The 14,654-nt window shown below is 39.8% G+C and overlaps 1 protein-coding gene across 8 annotated transcripts in view; it reads right to left on the reverse strand.

Annotated features, from left to right (window-relative positions):
- Positions 1 to 14,243, reverse strand: part of SMAD5 (SMAD family member 5) — a 53,379-nt gene extending 39,136 nt beyond the window's left edge. For 4 of the 8 annotated variants that reach the window (XM_082454641.1, XM_082454642.1, XM_082454640.1 and 1 more), the window contains exon 1: positions 14,091 to 14,242. The gene's annotated coding sequence lies outside the window, so the exon portion shown is untranslated. Of the gene's footprint in view, positions 1 to 13,460; positions 14,064 to 14,090 lie in introns of those variants that run through there. The other 4 variants (XM_082454644.1, XM_082454645.1, XM_082454643.1 and 1 more) reach the window with 2 other exon arrangements.
- Positions 14,244 to 14,654: the final 411 nt, after the last annotated feature.

Consider the following 14,654-nt stretch of genomic DNA (forward strand, 5'->3'; position numbering starts at 1 on the left):
GAGAGAGAGAGAGAAGGTGTTCATGACAATCAGAACAATTCTTACATATTGCTAGCAAAAATATAAACTAGCCCAACCACTTTGGAAAATTGTTTGACAACATCTACTAATGCTAAACATAGGTCCCTATGACCCAGCAATTCCATTCCTAGGTATATATCCAACAGAAACAAGTGCTATGTCAATCTAAAGGCAAGTACATGTTCATAACAACTTTATTTGTAATAGTCCCAAATTGGAAATAACCCAAATATTCATCAACAGTAGAGTGGGTAGATAAGTCATAGTAATAAATTCATACAACAGAATACTTCACAGCAATGAAAAAGAACACACACATGTAAAACATGCATGAATCTCATTGATATACTGAAGAAGTCAGATACAAAAGATTACACATTTTATCATTCCAACTACATGACACTGAAAAACAGGCAAAACTAACCTATGGCATCAGAGGCAAGAATATTACTAAGAGGGGACAAGACAGCCTTCTGGGGAGCTAGAAAATTTCTATATCTTGATCTGGGTGATGGTGGTATAGATGTACACATACATAAAAGTTCACTGAGCTATACACATAAGATTTGTGCACTTTATTTTAAGATATACTTCAATTTAAAATATCTTTTAAAAATTTACTAGTGTACTGATCACTTATAATTAGTTCTTGTTCACTAGCATCTCCCTTACTATAACAGCTTCTAAACCACAAGTAAAACTGTAAATTCTGCAAAAACTGTAACATTTCATAAAGTTTATTAAAATGAGAGCAAAAGATGCAAGGTCTGGGATTTAATTTTACCTTACTATCCTATAAACAAATAAGTCTATTGTTGTTTCATGCATACTGTCAAAGAACATGAGACTCCTGACTCAGAGAAAGACAAAGGACTTTATCAATCATGGCCCATCAAGCAACATAAGCGTCAGATGTGCGGTTCCCTTTGCCTCTGAGACCCACAGGAAGAATGCAATATGACCCAGATGGACAGTACTCCTGCAGTGGTTTGCACTAATGATGAACAGTGAGTATGGGAAATTCACCACTTTTATAGTTATCAGTAAGCAATAATAACTTCACTGTCAACGGATTAACAGAAGTCCATGGGAAAATCCATATATATTTTAATGAATATTTTCACAAAAATAAAAATGCTCTTAATATTAGTACCACAAATGTCAAACATGAAGGATGTCATATCATGCTACTAAATTGTTCTGTGAGAAAAATTAAGCCTATCCATACTCAATTCAATCTTTGTTCATTATAAAACTTAATGCATGTTTACAATTATAACCTAATGATTTTCCAAAATTTTAAGTTTTTAAGATAAAGTCCCAATCAGACCTTTTATTCACAATTCAGTATGAAATACTGGTCTGCATTCTAAGTGGTTTCATTTTGAATGGGTGTTTTCCTGAACCAATTATCATTGGCTCATGAAGACCTAAATATAGCATAAGCTTTTCTTTTCTTTTAATTTTAAATTTTATTTATTTATTTTTTTTATTTATGGCTAGATTGGGTCTTCGTTGCTGCACACGGGCTTTCTCTAGTTGCAGCGAGCGGGGGCTGCTCTTTGTTGCGATGCGCGGACTTCTCATTGTGGTGGCTTCTCTTGTTGTGCAGCACGGGCTCTAGGTGCATGGGCTTCAGCAGTTGTGGCACGCAGGCTCAGTAGTTGTGGCTCACGGGTTCTAGAGCACAGGCTCAGTAGTTGTGGCGCACGGGCTTACTTGCTCCGCGGCATGTGTGATCTTCCCGGACCAGGGCTCGAACCCATGTCCCCTGCATTGGCAGGCGGATTCTTAACCACTGTGCCACCCGGGAAGTCCTGGTAAAACTGTTTTATGGTACCCATGTGATAGATCAATTTTCTCCTGTCATCTTTTCTGTAAAATATATATTTAAAATAAGACATTGGTCCACAAATTGAAATAAAAGTATCAGAGTGCTTGGGATAGAGCAACAGATTTATTTTACTACCCTCACAAAAGTCCTCCATTACGATAGAATTTTTTCATTATGTATACAAAAAATAGAGTAAAATAATAATATTTTTGATTTGCAAATACTAGCATATGCAATATGAGTCCCAGTGAACCTGCAATACCTTTGAAAATAAGAGTATGATCAGGTTTTCTAGTACCCAAAAGGTTTAATTTTAAATCTCTTATTGAAAAGTTGGTTCAATTTTTCACACCCCCTTCGCCTTTCACTAAATAAAATGAATTTAGAAACACTGAGAACACCCATCCTCAATTCAAACAGCTGATTGTATTCACAACCAACAACAATACTCTTCTATATTATCTCTAAACTTATCCCAGTAATAGAGAAAAGTCCAAAAACGCTATATTCATTAACTTCAGCCTTTAGAGGTTACAGATTGCTGGGTAGTTAAATTTGGTCCTCTGTACTCCCTTTCTACAATGCTTTCAGGGTCTACTGAGGCACAAATATATACCACCCATGCTAAACTCAATAGCAGACTTATACTCTTATTTATACAACACATACTTACTGAGTGTACCTAAAAAGGGCGAGCCACTAAACTAGATGCTAAAGGGTTAAAAGATAAATCAGGTCCAGACCTTAAACGTAAGAATTACAAATTAATAATCAACTAAGATGTGCCCATTCCTATCTGCAATACACCATGGAGAATGGCAGATCCCCTAGGGTGTATAGGATGCTAAAAGAAATTCAAGGGATGGCCCTTGGGGGAAGGGAGTGGAGGGAGACAAAAAGCATGAAGTAGCTATATCTTAGGCATAAATGCTATTCTGATAAAGACATAAAATCAGAGTTTTTATCTACCAGGATGGGGAAATACTACAGTTCAGTTTGCTGGAACATAGGTGGTAGAACAAGGAAAGTGACTAGATACATACAATAAGGCTAATCTACACAGGGATATTCATATACGTATTGTAACACACAAAAACACCAGATTTGAAGTCTAATGAACTAGGGTTCAAATTCTGAATCTAACACACCTAAATGTCCATTTTTCCTATTTTGTATAATGAGTATCAGTTCTGAGAATTAAATGAGATACACACTTAATGCCTGGCATAGTACATATTGAGCAAAGGGAAACTGCAGTCATTATTATTGCAATAATCATGAAATTTTTTGACATCAGGCTCAGGATTTTAAATACACAGCTGGGTTACTTTATTTCATCAAATATACAAAGCCATCTACTTAAGAGGTTCCATTATTTTATGAACCTTGAAGGAAAAAAAGGCTGCAAATTAAACTATCACACCATGCTTTCTCATTGCTTAGATTTTTTTCTTCATAATATCATCCTTCTGCCATCAAGACTGTAGGTCTGAAGAGTGTTCCAATATTACTCCGGGATTGTTGTTCAAGCCACTGACACCCATCCTGCACGTTTTGATACTGTTGCTTCCTTGATCTTCCCAGAGGGTGTAAATGAAAGAAATGACAGCAATGAAAACAGCAAAGGCAGAGATCATGCACGTGCAATGACAACAACATCAAAACTGCCACCTAGCCAAAACCAATATTCAGATGCCATCGGCTATAAGACACATACCAATTTCAGAGATGCTATGAGGTGGAAAAAATGCATATCTTTGAAGAAATAAGGCAGCTTTTTCTTTCCTCCTGTCCCAAAGTCCTTTCTGATGTTCCCCATCACTTCCCACCAGTATCTACTGCTCTCCCTTCTTTCTTGTTCTCATTCTCCTTTCTTGCCTCCCCTTTCTCCATTCCTCACAGCTTCTCCCACATTCCTGAGTGTTGATTTTGGAGAAGCTTGGCTACTACCTAATGATGTATAAACTACCTAAGGAAAATGAACTTTTCTTCTAACTCCAAAAGGACCTACTTAGCACAGAGTACTTATTTTGTACCTCTGGTACTTTCAAGTGCTCCAGGGCTTGCTTACCTCCGAGTTTTCTTCTAAGTAGATGAGAAGATGCATTTGGCAGCCCAGATATGTAAGACAATACCCTACATGAAAACCTGGCTTCTGAGCAAATTCTATTTGTGCCTCTGTCATCCTCATCCTGGGCCACCTAATACATTGAAGCTAACCTAAAGTACACCATTGAGAATAAAATATTTGTTATTACTCTTTAAAGGTGACTTATTTAGTTCCTACGAAAACCAAAATATCAGTAGGCTTCAAGGAACTTAAATCATGGAGTTATTTTCTTTTGCAATAAACCGCCACGAGAAGCTCTTTCAAAATAGTTATTATTTATAAATGTTAAAGCCATGTTTCAATAGCATAATTGGGGACAGAAGACAAATTCTGTTTTCTTTTTGCTCTTCTGGAGTCATACTAACCCAACCTTTTTGAATGCTAAATAGTAACTGAGCCTTCTTAAAAGCCAAGTCTTCTTAAAACAATGCATAGGAGGCTAACAAAGAAGTCAATAAAACAAACAAACAAACAAATCTCACAAACTAAATTGAACAATGCCCAAGATATCTTTCAGGGAATTTCTATTTCTAGCTTAAAACCCAGAGAATCCCCCAAAATCTAATATCCCATTAGGAAATACACAGGATAATCTGTGTAAAGTAAGTCAATTCTCATCAGTACTGCAGTTTTGAGTGAATATAATGATATCTAGTGATCACTTTCAAACTTCTATCTATTTAGGGGAACCATAAAAAGAACAGAAAGGAAGAGGAATTATGCCAATATAACTGGAAAACAGGGGAGGAAAAGGTGAAAAGATTACACACTTGTGAATACGATTGTTAAGAAGGAATTAACTGTGCTTCAAATGGCTGGTGACAGCAAAAAGTGGAGGGCTCAGCAAATGTACAATTACCTAGCTCTGACAGGCTCCCTGTTCCCCCCACCCAAACACACACACACACACACACACACAGACAGCACTTAAGTGAATAAAAGCCTTAATGATTAGGTGTGGATAACTGCTCATGATATTAGCACAGATTTCAGGAATGACTATCACAAGATCCAAAAAGGAATATGACAATCTATAATTCATAATCCAGTTGGTAATAAAGGACAAGAATAAGGAAAACCAAGTATCATTAAGCCAAATGAGGCAAGAAAGACTAGGAGGAGACAATCGGCTAGATTGTGAAGCTAAAGGGAAAGATACCACCACAGAATGAAAGCCAAAGAAAGAAAGACAGTATAAGGTAAAGGAGTCAGGCTGCTAGAAGTAATCCTATATGCAGTACAGAGTTCTATCTAAGCAGAAAGACATGTTCAAAGAGCCATTTTGAGAAGACAAAAATGGCAACAGCACATAGCCAAGTAAAGACTTAACCAAGAGGGGCAGAGAGGGTAAATGGAAAACATGTAATCCAACTATGAGAGGAAGCCGCACCAGGGTGGTGGTACGCAGACCAGGTAGTGACGGTAGTAGAGATAGAAAAGGAAGAGTTATGAGGGACATTACAGATAAACAATCCATAGGACTTGCTGACCACCAAGAAGAGAAATGGGGCAGTCAAGAAAGGTAAAGGTTGAGGACTTCCCTGGCAGTCCAGCGGTAAGAATCTGCACTTCCAATGTAGGGGGTGCGGATTTGATTCCTGGTCGGGGAACTAAGACTCCACATACACAACCAAAAAAAAAAAGAAAGTAAAGGTTTAAAAGCTGAAAGAATTAGACACCGCTCACCCAAAAAGGGGAATTCTAGTTATTGCCAAGATGAAGCAAAAAGGTGATGGTGGAGGGGAATAAGGAAGCAAGTACTGATCCAAGTCCAAGCACATGTGACACTTAAAGCTCAAGACAGGAGGAATGAATATAAAAATTTGGAGGATGATACAAAGATAAGTAAGAGTTGAATTTGATTTATTCAAATTTATTGGGTGCCTAGTAAGCCAGGAATACTCTGTGCTAGGAACTGAGGCTTAAAAGATACTATCTGTACTCTCAATGATCATAAAGAATAATGGGAAAAAGAGAAGATGTTATGAAGAGCTTCATATGCTGTTTAGCACATCACTTAGTTTTACTATAGATTTCCATATGATACTCAACAGAGATGGGGTATTAAAGCAGAGTAAAAAATATATACAGCAAGCACAGAAGGCCAGTAACTGAGTAGATAGGAATGTGTGCTACTTCGTACATCAGAACTTGGAGGGACTTAAGAAAATAACTGTGAACACATTATGTGCTATTACCTTGGCTTTTTATAGTTTACCTCTGGTTTACGAAGACCTAACTAGATGACTCTTTCACTAATGGGTTTTGTCATTTCAGACAGCTAGAAAGAAACCTGGGATTTAATTATGAGCTTCAGAAATCCCTGTGTGTATTAGGTTCCCTGAAATTCTTCTGAAAAACTGCAACTATCAACTGAACAATAACAACACAGAGCAGTACCTTGGAAATCCAAAGAAAAAGAGTGGCACCTCAACCATAAATGAAAATCTTATAAAATTAAGAGATATCATGCATTGCAAAACATACACACTCACACACACACACACACACACACACACACACACACACACACACTTTACTTCTATTTCAGCTCAAGCATCTCTTCTTCAGGGAAGCCTTCCCAGACTACCTTGCCTAGGTGAAATTCCCCTATTATACGCACTTACTGCTTCACCTACCTCTATTTCGTAGCACTTAACATATCTATGTTTTTACATTTACCTGTACAACCTGGCAAGAATGTAAATGAGAAGAGCCATATCTGTTTCACTCATCACTGTAAGCCTAGTGATACATATGCTCAATAAATATTTGTCTAATGAATGAGAATGTGAATACAAAGCATTTGAAAGGATATTAGCCATGGGGGTAGGGTGGGGTTCAGGGTACTTTTTACTTTCGGCTTCATGCAATTCTGGACATCTTAAAATAAACATGAATTTCTTGTATAGTTAGGGGGAAAAAACCTACTTTAAAACCAAAGTGCAGATGTACCTCAACTATACTAAAATTCTTACTAAAGAGAGGATTTATAAGAGTCATTCTTATTTCAAAAGAATTCTCTCCAGTATATTTAGGGTTATACAAATTTGGAGGCTGAAATTTAAGAAGAGTCCATCAAAAACTAGAGGCAAATACTTTCTGCTTCCAATAAATAATAGTAAGAATTCATTTTTCAAAAGCATTTATCTTCCTGTACTGGAATATCTTCTGTACCTCACATATTTTACAAATGCCATTCTCTGCCTGGACCACTTTCCTCAAGCTCCAACCACTAATTTCTAGCTCTCTCATCACTAAGGCTTCAGCTTTAGCTATCATCCCAGAGACCTTCCCTGATCATCTAACTCTATATAAAGTAGGTTTTCCCTAATCTCTAACCCAGTACTATATTCATTTCCTTCACTGTACTACCAATTTGTAATTATTCGTTGGTTTACTTGATTTTTGTCTCTCCCACTAGAATGTAATTTTTAAAAAACAGTACTAAGCATATTCAGAGAACTTGTTAAATTGATTCAAGTTATTCATTCAAAAGTCTATTTATTGAGGTAGAATTCTAAGAGCTGGGAATATACAAGTGAATAAAGGGGGCCAAAATCCTTGTCCTCATGTAGCTTACATTCCAGTGGAGGGAGACAGACAAAAGACAATAAATAAGTGATACAGTATAGTTCGTTAGGTGAAAAATGGTATGGAGAAAAATAAAGCAGAGGAAGGTGGATGGGGAGCACTGTGGGAGAGGTGTAATTTTAAATAGGGTGGCTGGGCTGAGCCTCTCTGAGAAGGCACCAACTGAGTCAATACTTTAAGGAAATAAGAGTGAGCCAGGCAGATATCTAAGGGAAAACTAGTACAGGCAAAGGCAACAGGCAATGTGAAAATCCCAAGGAGGGAGCATGCCTGGCACACTCAAGTTAACTGCAAGACCATGAAGCCAGAGAAAAAGCAAACAAGAAGGGGAAAACAAGGAATGGGGTCAAATAGGTAAGAGAGCCATGCTGGATATGATAAGAGCTTTGGCTTTTACGGTAAGTGAAATGTGGACCCATCTGAGAACTCTGAGTGAAGACATGACATTTTCAGACTTTTATTATTTCAAAGAATCACTCTGGCCCAAATGTTAAGAATAATGGGGGCGGGGGTGGGCAGCAGGGGTAAAAGGCGGGGAGATCAGTTCAGAGTTGAAGCAATTTAGGTAAGAGATGATCATGGCTCAGACAGGGTGACAGCAGTGGGGTGGTAAGAAATGGAAAATTTCACATGTTTTGGGAGACAAAAGGTTTCCTGATGGAAGAGAACGGGGAATGTGAGAACGGAGGAGTCAATAATGATTCCAAGGCATCAGCCTGGGCTACCCAAAGAATAGGACTTGTCATCAAATGATTTGGGAAAGGCTGATAGGGAAGCTAAAGGATGATCCGGAGTTACATTTTACATACATTAAATGTATGAATAAAATGTTGTTAAACTTTACCAGGTTTCCATTCAAATGAATTTTTATTAACGTCAAGAAACCAAAAGTCTTGTTCTTACTTCAACTACCTGAGTAGAACCTCCGACCTACCATAAACACACACACAAACTTCCCTCAACAGTCTCCCCCAAACAGACAGACACACACATAGACACACACTGCTCATGCCCAGACTTCAGAGGTAAATTCATAGAAACAGCTCCTTCACTTTCTGCTCCGACATCTCTCTAATTGCTTCAATTCAAAATAAAAGGCAAGCAAACCAATCCAAAAATTTCACCCAACACCGTTAGCCAAAAGGCAATCTCCTGAGCACATCAACCCATGCAAATAAATGTGCATATGGGTCACAAGCCACCATCGTCTCAGCCAAACCTACACAGAAGAATTACAGATAGGGGTTTTAAAGAAACAAATTCCTCATAACCATTCCACAAAATTCAGATTCATTAGGTTTGAGAGTAGGGCCCTACCTCCCATATTTTTAACAAGCGTCCCAGGTTCTGCAGTAGGTTTGAGAACCAAGGCCCTTAGGACCACCTGCAATGGGAGAAAGTCACTTACCTGTATACATTCAAAGATAACATTTTGTGGTTGGTGGGGGTAAAGCTTTAAAAATGTCTTACCCCTGTGGTTCTAACATCCTTAGTCACCAAGTATCAGCAAAAGTAGACACCCCCCCACCACTGTCAAACCAATCCTAGATCTAGGTATACAATTACTATAAAGCACGTAAGCCACATCCACGACTACACTCAAGTAACAGAAAGAAACCAAGAGCACGTTGGCTCCAAAACTCTCCGAGATTCAGAAATCCTATTCTTTATTGGAACATCTACAAAGAGGAGGAAATAAAATCACAATCGTAAAATCAAAATCATTTTCCTAGAGAAACGCTTAAATCACCACTTTTCCCAATTGTGGCTCCCAATTTCCAAAGACACCCAAAGTTCTCACAGCCATCCAGGAGCTGAACTCATGATCCCTGACACTTCTCACACCATAATACTCTCACCTAGTCTCTCTCTGTGACCATACAAGTCTCTACTTTTCTATCTCCTACATCCAGACTTCTGTTTCCCAGTTTTTAATCACTCTTTAAACCTCGCCTGCTCCTCTAAGTCCTCTAATTAAGCAGAGCCTGATCTAGATGTATCACTCACCGCCAGAGCCTGCAAGATTTCTGACATTGCTGCCAGATGTGTCTGAGTATACCTGTAGAGGCTTGTAGGCACAGGAATAGACACAGAGCTGGTCAACCTTCATAGTGCTTTCCTTTAAATTATAAAATCATCAAGGGCAGATACCAAATCATTACATTATAGAATGTGTCTCTGGAGTACAAAGTGCTAACTTGTGTACACAACATATATTCCAATGCTTTATGAAGATGTTTTCCAGATACCTCATGTGTACCCCAGAGGTCAAGTCACCTACTCACCTAAGTGGGCAGAATGATGTGAAGAAGGGGAAAGAAAACAAAAGACTAGTTTTGAAAAAGTTCTGCAGCACCCCCCTTTTCCTGGAAATACACAAACCAGAATAACTAGACCTCAACTTATACAGCCTACCAGATAGGATGCTAGGCAAATCCTAACACATCATGAAAACAGAAGTGAACAGAACAAAACTTGCCTTGAAAGTACCAGCCATATTCTGAGATCATAGTTAAATCTGAAAAGTGTAAAACTGTCCACAGGACTCCAGCTGCTATGCTCAAAGAAAGGTGGGAAGGTGACACTAGTTTTTTTCTTACTATTATTTTCAGTAATAACAAAACAACATACATGGAAACCAAAAAGAAAAATCCAGTTAAATCTCACAACAGATAAGGCCATTTTCAAATTTCCAAAGTATACCAGTCTGTAAACTATATATATATATATATATATATATATATATATATATATATATATATATATATATAATAAGCAGAGACTGATGTACCAAAGAATTCAAGAGCAAACCCTATTTACGAAATGTACTTTAACAACCGTCTTCCAATAGTGAATTCCAATTATAGTACTGCACACACAGAACCATCTCATAAAGAATTCTTTCTTCTAAAATACTATCACAACCAAGTTAGGGATACAATAAGAAAAGTCACTAAAACCACCTCTCTACTAGAAAGGGAACAAAAATTCCCCAACCTAGGTGCCCAAGGCAAAAAAGTATCAAAACTACAGAGCCTAGAACTAGCTGATTATTTATGAAAAACCTAGTAACTCTGTAATTACACCATCTTTTCAAAGTTGTGAAACAATAAAAGCTGTTAGAATATGAGACTGAAAAACTAGCTGGTCCTAACAACAATCTAGTTTTTAACAATTCTTCAAAGAGAATTTTATATCTTAACCTTCCAAGTAGTAAATGCACCTCTCAGATTCCAAGGTCTAGGTCATGGCAATGAATTGGATAATCCAGCACTAAGAATTTCAATTATTTTTATTCTATTAACTTTGGAAGTAGAAAAGCAAGGTGTAAAAAAACATGGAGAGACTTTGTGAGGTCATTCATCATCATCTTTGGTGGAGAATGCGTACTATCTCTGTGCAGTCTTCTTGGGTTCTACCCTCCCAGATAGTCTTTTCTCCAAAATATCCAGACCGTTAGAAATAAGAATCATCCCCCAGGCTGTTTATAATATTTCCTTTTATAAGACTGTCCCTAACAAAAGGAAATCTTCTCCAATGTCTTTGACCTTATCAATACACTGGCAAACCCATAGGGTATACGGCACCTGTAACATTTGAAGAAAAGAAACTATTTCAGTTTCTTTTTTGTGCGCAGTATGAAGCACAAAAAAAGAGAGACAAAGAACATAGATCCTCTAGAAGTAAAGCGAACAGGGAAGACTGATAAACCAGGGGAATAAAGGCAGCTATATCCTAAAGAGTACTCAAGTCAGCTATGAAATTCACCCAAATGTGTGGCTCACTGCCTGAATCAACATATACATCTGGTTAATAATAAACACTGGTAAGTCATAAACAAAAAGGGCTTTCTTACTCAAAGACTCTACAAACTACTGGTAACATTAAAATTTACAATTAAACAATATGTGTGAAATAGATTTTTTAAGATAGTATTTCAAGTTACAAAGAAATTAAAAATGTTCGATATTTTACTGCCTAGTCTTCAAAACACTAAGAAGCCAGTATCTTTGATTTGACCAAGTTACAAATCTGTTTTCAGAAGCAAGCGAAAACATACTGCCTCTGCTTAATGCAAGGGACAAAAAAGATCATCACTGCAAATCATAATGTTTGGGTTCATGATGAAAACAGGAAACAGACAGGCTGCCCAGGTATAATTATGGTTATAGTCTAATGTGCCTTCAGGTTCAGCCAAGAATTAAAACCCAGTGAAGAGGGTAAGCAGAATTTACTTGCCTCTATCTTGCTACAGAAGGCAACTTTTAATAATACTCCCAGCAACATGTTACATAACCAGTCAATCTGATTCAAACCTCATTAGTAACAACATTCTGCCACTGTCTCCCTCTGAAATTAATAACTGACTTTGCCAGAGGGGAAAGAAATGCAACACACATCAATCTACCCATTTTTGTGGCGCCTACCGCAGTGAACCAGACAAGTAGATAATTCCACCAAATCTGCACAGAACCTACAAAAATATTTTATCCTTTTCTCTTCCCGTTCACTGTTCTCTTCTTTCAACTAGATCATATCATATGGATGCATTTAAAATCTAAGAGGAAAGTTAGTTGGGAAGGTTCATCAAACTTTTATTGCCTATTTCAGCTGTGATCGGAAAGGAATGGAAGCATAAATGACAAATCGATTTTATTAACAAAAATAAACGGGTAAAGTTATGAGAGAACAGCAGCTATGTGAAAAGGAAAGGCACACTGACTCAGGGAGCAGCAAGGTAGAGAGGGAAGAACAGAGGATGCTATAGAGACAATTATGCAAAGGTTAAATTTTAAAAATCTAAACATAGTAAATACAACCTTTACGAAGGTTACACTTTGTTAATTTGTTTCTTAAGAATTGTTTCGTATTCTTGAAACCTCTGATTCATCTTAGAGGAAAAAAGTTACCAAAGTAGCAGTAAAAGGAAGAATATAAAATAATTTGTTCAGATCTATAAATAATTCCTATTTACTGAATTTTGAACACACTAATTGCATAAAAATATTCAGATCAATAAATGTTCACATCGTGTCTAGGTACTGTCTTCCCCACAAAACTGGCATCTAGCAGCAACTTTAAACTGCTTGGAAAGTTACTAATCTATTGGGATTAAGGTTTTCAACCTTTCAGCTTTCAAATTAAAGTTAAAAACTAATTCATTCTGGGCAATTCGGGTACTCTAATTTAAGGAAATTTAACTACTCCCGTTTAAAAACAGAATTTAAAAAAGAATTTAAAAAACAGCAACTCAAGTACCCCTTTCTCTCAACTTCTGTGAGGCCAACCCACAACCTTCCACCTATCCAGTCTTCGTTGTTAGATAAGAACACTTTTGGTGGTGCTAGGCAACAGGCATGATGTGACAAACCCAACCAGACTTCAAAACTTTTTCCACAGAAAGATAAGGTAAACAAGATACACTGAGTACCACACCCATATAAACGCACAGGCAGCCAGGAATGCTTCCCCCGGCCCCCCAGTCTCTCTCTAGACCTCCAGCTGGTCAGGAAACAATGTCTCTACAATCAAGATAGAGATCTGGCCCAGGGTGTTCAGGCATTCCTCACCTCTAGGCTGGCCTACAGCTCCACTCTCCAATGCCATCCAAACCAGAATTGGAACATTTTGTTAGGAAGCGGGCAAACGTCCAAATAACCGACTATCCTCGCCCCAGTTCTTTTTGCAACCAAAATCTGTTTTGGCTACTGAGCATGCTCCGACTTAAGACAGGCGCCACATGGGAGTTTTCAAAGCTTAGGCTCCAAACTCCACGTAATAACAGCAGCTGAAAGGGGAAGGCAGGAAAGAGGGAGGGGGAGGGGGACAGACCGGAATATGAGTACAGACACTGAAGTGAAGGACCCCGGTAGGGGGTGAATATGGTGAAGGCAAACAGACCTTGCTAGTCGTTTTCCTTGCCGCTAAAGTTTACATAAAGTAGAAGAAATCTTTGCAATGATGAAAACTGGCATGGCAAGTGGCAGAAACCGGGTCTAACTACCAGCTGAGCGCAGCAGCAGGTCACAACTGCCCAGAGTGTAATTTCCACCGATAAGCGTAGATCCTTATCTTTGAAACACAAAGCGACGGCGGCACGGATTCATCAAGCCACTGGACGGCTTTGCAGTGTAGCCGACCGGGCTGCTCGGCCGAGCTGCAATCCTACCAGGGGTGTGTACTGAGGGTGGCGCTTGGATGAGGGAGAACAAACCGCTCCTCCGGACAGAAGGGGGGCCGGGGATCCCCGCGAGGGCGTCCCGAACGCCTCCCACCACAGTCCGGGGACGCCCCGGGGCAGGCGAGGCCTCCACAGCCAGACGGGCCGCACCATCGCCGCCTGCCTGGACCCCGGCAGGCCGGGACTCGGCCTACCTCCCGCCCCTCAGGCCCGGGTGGTTTCCGCTCCGCCCGCGCCCGCACGCCCCCGCCTCGGCCCGTGTCCGGCCGCTAGGGCAGAGCCGCGTCCGGGCAGAGCCTGCAACCCCGGTCCCGCTCGCCCGCCCCTCCCGAGACCCCACGTTCACTCACGGGCCGGCGGCGCGCGCTCTCCCGGCGCCGTAGCTGCGCTTGCCCACAGCGCAACTTTATTAGCAGCTCGGCCGCGGGACACGCGCACGGCGCCCGCTCGCCCAGGACCCGGATGAAGGAGGGAAGGAGCCGGGGAGGACGCCGCGGGGTCGGCGCATGCGCGCAAGCCGCCGAGTGACCGCTGTGGGACCCACCGAGGGAAGGGCCTCCTCGCTACAGCGGCTGAAGGAAGCCACCGCGCTTGGCTCGGCGCCCGCAATCTCTGGCTTCCGATCTGCCGATCTGCCGGAGGCTTCTCTCGTCCATGGCCAGGCCCAGGAATGGCAGTCGGCTAGTTCCCACCGTCCCGATAGCCACTAGTAGTCTCCACTAACCAAATCAACTCACATTATAATAAAATAATTGTCCTCGACATGGACAGTTGGAGATTTTCCCAGTCACGTATGAAGTGTAAATAAAAACATCTTCGGATACAACTTTGCTACTCTTAATGATTTGTAATATAAATCTGAGAGAAGAGAGTCCTCTTTCTGTGAAAAAGTAGCTTCAAAACAAGCTTCTGAA

The sequence above is a fragment of the Balaenoptera physalus genome (assembly GCF_965194825.1).
Source record: "Balaenoptera physalus genome assembly, chromosome: 3".
Lineage (NCBI taxonomy): Eukaryota > Metazoa > Chordata > Mammalia > Artiodactyla > Balaenopteridae > Balaenoptera > Balaenoptera physalus.